General features: G+C 48.3%; 1 long non-coding RNA gene across 1 annotated transcript in view; it reads left to right on the top strand.

The window, feature by feature from the left end:
* The window catches only part of LOC139026331 (uncharacterized), a 16218-nt gene extending 13234 nt beyond the window's left edge, over positions 1 to 2984 (top strand). Inside the window, exons 3-4 of the long non-coding RNA XR_011478110.1 lie at positions 2568 to 2676; positions 2889 to 2984. This is a non-coding gene — a long non-coding RNA (uncharacterized lncRNA). The remainder of the gene's footprint in view (positions 1 to 2567; positions 2677 to 2888) is intronic.
* The last annotated feature ends 2258 nt before the right edge of the window (positions 2985 to 5242 follow it).

Raw genomic sequence — 5242 nt, 5'->3', positions numbered from 1 at the left:
CGCCTCCCTTACCAGTCCTGTCAATACCTCACTCTCTCCCTTCCTCGAACCCCCACCCAGTCTAGTCAATACCTCAACTCCTCTCCCTGACCCCCACCAGTCTAGTCAATCAACAACTCTCTCCCGACCCCCACCAGTCTAGTCATAACTCAACTCTCCTCCCTGACCCCCACCAGTCTAAGTCAATACTCAACTCTCTCCCGACCCCCACCAGTCTAGTCAATACCTCAACTCTCTCCCGACCCCCACCAGCTTAGTCAATACTCAACTCTCTCCCGACCCCACCCAGTCTAGTCAATACCTCAACTCTCTCCCCGACCCCCACCAGTCTAGTCAATACTCAACTCTCTCCCGACCCCCACCAGTCTAGTCAAATACTCAACTCTCTCCCTGACCCCCACCAGTCTAGTCAATACTCAACTCTCTCCCTGACCCCCACCAGTCTAGTCAATACTCCAACTTCTCTCCCGACCCCCACCAGTCTAGTCAATACTCAACTCTCTCCCGACCCCACCAGTCTAGTCAATACCTCAACTCTCTTCCTGACCCCCACCAGTCTAGTCAATACCTCAACTCTCTCCCTGACCCCCACCAGTCTAGTCAAATACCTCAACTCTCTCCTCCCGACCCACCAGTCTAGTCAATACTCAACTTCTCTCCCGACCCCCCCAGTCTAGTCAATACCTCAACTCTCTCCCGACCCCCACCAGTCTAGTCAAAACTCAATCTCTCCCCGACCCCACCAGTCTAGTCAATACCTCAACTCTTCCCGACCCCACCAGTCTAGTACAATAACTCAACTCTCTCCCTGCACCCCACCAGTCTAGTCAATAACTCAACTCTCTCCCTGACCCCCACCAGTCTAGTCAACTACCTCAACTCTCTCCCTGACCCCCACCAGTCTAGTCAATACTCAACTCTCTCCCCGACCCCCACCAGTCTAGTCAATACCTCAACCTCTCTCCCTCATAGCCACCTCATATTGCTATCTGATCGATAAGGCTATAGCTGACCTGGCTGTGGCAGCTACTCGCTAGCTAATTCCTTCACCTCGGTTATGAAACATTAGCGACCATTACATGTCAGTTACACTACTAGCTCAGCACTGGGAATAAACGCAAGTTGTCTAGTTTTCTGTTAAGTTAAACACAGTTACTTTCTCAGCTACATCAGTCAACTAAAGAGTAGCCAGTTTCTGCTCCGCTTGCTTTTACAACTCGGAGAAAGAGCGCAACACTGACAGCAGTTACCTCTGTCTCTCCCGTGCTGGTCCAGCAAGCTTTCAGGAGCTCTTCCTTCACGCCGCCTGTCAGCCCGCTCTGTGGTGTCCGCGCAGTCTTAAATCCAGCCGACTGAAACCTCAAACAGCCTACTTGGTCCAAAAGCACACTGATGCTGTTTTTGGTATCACAGTGCAATGATAAAAATACTATTTCAGAATATGGAGGGTCATGACCCCCATCCCCAGGGAAAGTTGCGCCCCTGATATTTTGTGCGCCACACACACACACACACACACACACAGACACACCCCAGATCTACAGAAAGTAGTCAGAACCTCTCTCTCGTTCTCCCTCCATCAGAGATCAGTCTAAACTCCAGGAACCCGTCAGCTGAGATCTCTATCGTCCAGAATCCTCTCTGTCTGCTGACGTCCGTTCGCTACGTCCCACCTACTCCTTCTGCAATGGGTAGGACATCACGCACACACAACTGTGTTAGAGATGTAGGTTTAATCAAATCAAATTTATTTATAAAGCCCTTCTTACATCAGCTGATATCTCAAAGTGCTGTACAGAAACCCAGCCTAAACCCCACCAATCGCAGGACCCCCACCAGTCTAGTCAATACCTCAACTCTCTCCCCGACCCCCACCAGTCTAGTCAATACCTCAACTCTCTCCCCGACCCCCACCAGTCTAGTCAATACCTCAACTCTCTCTCCTCATAGCCACCTCATATTGCTATCTGATCGATAAGGCTATAGCTGACCTGGCTGTGGCAGCTACTCGCTAGCTAATTCCTTCACCTCGGTTATGAAACATTAGCGACCATTACATGTCAGTTACACTACTAGCTCAGCACTGGGAATAAACGCAAGTTGTCTAGTTTTCTGTTAAGTTAAACAACAGTTACTTTCTCAGCTACATCAGTCAACTAAAGAGTAGCCAGTTTCTGCTCCGCTTGCTTTTACAACTCGGAGAAAGAGCGCAACACTGACAGCAGTTACCTCTGTCTCTCCCGTGCTGGTCCAGCAAGCCTTTCAGGAGCTCTTCCTTCACGCCGCCTGTCAGCCCGCTCTGTGGTGTCCGCGCAGTCTTAAATCCAGCCGACTGAAACCTCCAAACAGCCTACTTGGTCCAAAAGCACACTGATGCTGTTTTTGGTATCACAGTGCAATGATAAAAATACTATTTCAGAATATGGAGGGGTCATGACCCCCCCATCCCCAGGGAAAGTTGCGCCCCTGATAATTTGTGCGCACACACACACACACACACACACACACAGACACACCCCAGATCTACAGAAAGTAGTCAGAACTCTCTCTCGTTCTCCCTCCATCAGAGATCAGTCTAAACTCCAGGAACCCGTCAGCTGAGATCTCTATCGTCCCAGAATCCTCTCTGTCTGCTGACGTCCGTTCGCTACGTCCCACCTACTCCTTCTGCAATGGGTAGGACATCACGCACACACAACTGTGTTAGAGATGTAGGTTTAATCAAATCAAATTTATTTATAAAGCCCTTCTTACATCAGCTGATATCTCAAAGTGCTGTACAGAAACCCAGCCTAAAACCCCAAACAGCAAACAATGCAGGTGTAGAAGTACCATGGAAACCCGGTCTTCTAATCTCCATGTTAACCCTGACTTCCTGTCTCTAACAGGAAGGATCTCCTCAGCTGTCCCCACGGCAACATCTGTGATGTCATCGGCCTGGTGGTGTTCTCTGGTCGGCCTGAAAGAATCAGGAGCAAGGGTGGGTTACCATGGTGACGATGTTGATGATGGTCAGGGGCGGACATACTCATTTGGAGGCCCCATGCAGAAGCCCCCCCCCCCTCAAAAAATGTAATTGGTTTTCTAGAAAAGACATGTAATTTAACTGTAAAAATGTATGACCTTTTAATATGCCATGAACACAACCAGTCATGTTTTTATCTGATGGTCAAACAAATCACTTTAAAAGTAGATGACCTTTGCTCATCCAAAGCAATTCCAGCATCCCAACTGTGCCAAATTTCCTTCAATTCGCAAGTGGCTGAAACGATCTCACCGGAGAAAGCATCTGAGCAAGTGAAACCGCGCCTTTATGGCCAGACACATGCCTTCAGAAAGTATTCACACCCCTTTTTCTACATTTTGTTGTGTTACAGCCTGAATTTAAAATGGATTACATTTATAATTGTATAACGTATAAGAGATCAAAGTAACAAGTAGTTAAAGAGGAGCAGTAAAATAACAATATATACAGGGGGGTGGGGCTATGTACAGGGTATTACGGTAGAGAGTCAGTGTGGAGACTATGTACAGGGTATTACAGGGGGTACCGGTACAGAGTCAATGTGGAGGCTATGTACAGGGTATTACGGTACAGAGTCAATGTGGAGGCTATATACAGGGTGTTAGCGGTACAGAGTCAATGTGGAGGCTATTAAGGGTATTACGGTACAGTAAATGTGGAGGTATATACAGGGGGTACCGGTACAGAGTCAATGTGGAGACTATATACCAGGGTGATTAAGGTACAGAGTCAATGTGGAGGCTATATACAGGGTATTTACGGTACAGAGTCAGTGTGGAGGCTTATTCAGGGGGTACCAGTACAGAGTAAATGTGGAGGCTATATACGAGGGGTACCGGTACAGAGTCAATGTGGAGACTATATACAGGGTATTACAGTACAGAGTCAATGTGGAGGCTATATACAGGGTTTACGGTACAGAGTCAGTGTGGAGGCTATATTCAGGGGGTACCAGTACAGAGTCAATGTGGAGGCTATATACGGGGTACCGGTACAGAGTCAATGTGGAGGCTATATACAGGGTGTTACGGTACAGAGTCAATGTGGAGGCTATATACAGGGGGTACTGGTAAGAGTCAATGTGGGGCTATATACAGGGGTACCGGTACAGAGTCAAGGTGGAGGCTATATACAGGGTATTACGGTACAGAGTCAATGTGGAGGCTATATACAGGGGGTACCGGTACAGAGTCAATGTGGAGGCTATATACAGGGTATTACGGTAAGAGTCCATGTGGAGGCTATATACAGGGGTACCGGTACAGAGTCAATGTGGAGACTATATACAGGGGTACCGTCAAGAGTCAGGTGGAGGCTTATAACAGGGTATTACGTACAGAGTCAAGTGTGGAGGCTATATCAGGGGTACCCGTACAGCAGTCAATGTGGAGGCTATATACAGTGGGTACCGGTGTACAGAGTCAAGGTGGAGGCTATATACAGTGTATTACGGTACAGAGTCAATGTGGAGGCTATATACAGGGGGTACCGGTAAAACAGGTCAAAGTGGAGGCTATATACAGGGGGTACCGGTAGAAGTCAATGTGGAGGCTATATACAGGGGTTACGGTACAGAGTCAATGTGGAGGCTAATACAGGGGGGTACCGGTACAGAGTCAATGTGGAGGCTATATACAGGGTGTTACGGTACAGAGTCAATGTGGAGGCTATATACAGGGTTTCGGTACAGAGTCAATGTGGAGGCTATATACAGGGGGTAACGGTACAGAGTCAAAGTGGAGGCTATATACAGGGGGTACCGGTACAGAGTCAATGTGGAGGCTATATACAGGGTGTTACCGGTACAGAGTCAATGTGGAGGCTATATACAGGGGGTAAGCGGTACAGAGTCAATGTGGAGGCTATATACAGGGGGTACGGTACAGAGTCAATGTGGAGGCTATATACAGGGGGTACCGTACAGAGTCAATATGGAGGTTATATACAGGGGGGTACCGGTACAGAGTCAATGTGGGCGGCTATATACAGGGGGTACCGTACAGAGTCAATGTGGAGGCTATATACAGGGGTCCGGTACAGGGTCAATGTGGGAGGCTATATATACAGGCGGGGTACCGGCGTACAGAGTCAATGTGGAGGCTTATACAGTCACAGGGGGTTTCTGCACACGCGAACCTAGCATAGAATCAGTGAATGCTTAGGAGCGGATATACCAATGGGCTTCAATGTATTAAAACATATTTAACTAACGTAACG

Source organism: Salvelinus sp. IW2-2015, unplaced genomic scaffold (assembly GCF_002910315.2).
Source record: "Salvelinus sp. IW2-2015 unplaced genomic scaffold, ASM291031v2 Un_scaffold4461, whole genome shotgun sequence".
Lineage (NCBI taxonomy): Eukaryota > Metazoa > Chordata > Actinopteri > Salmoniformes > Salmonidae > Salvelinus > Salvelinus sp. IW2-2015.
The sequence above is the reverse complement of the archived record's forward strand: the minus strand, read 5'-3'. Positions and strand labels throughout refer to the sequence as shown.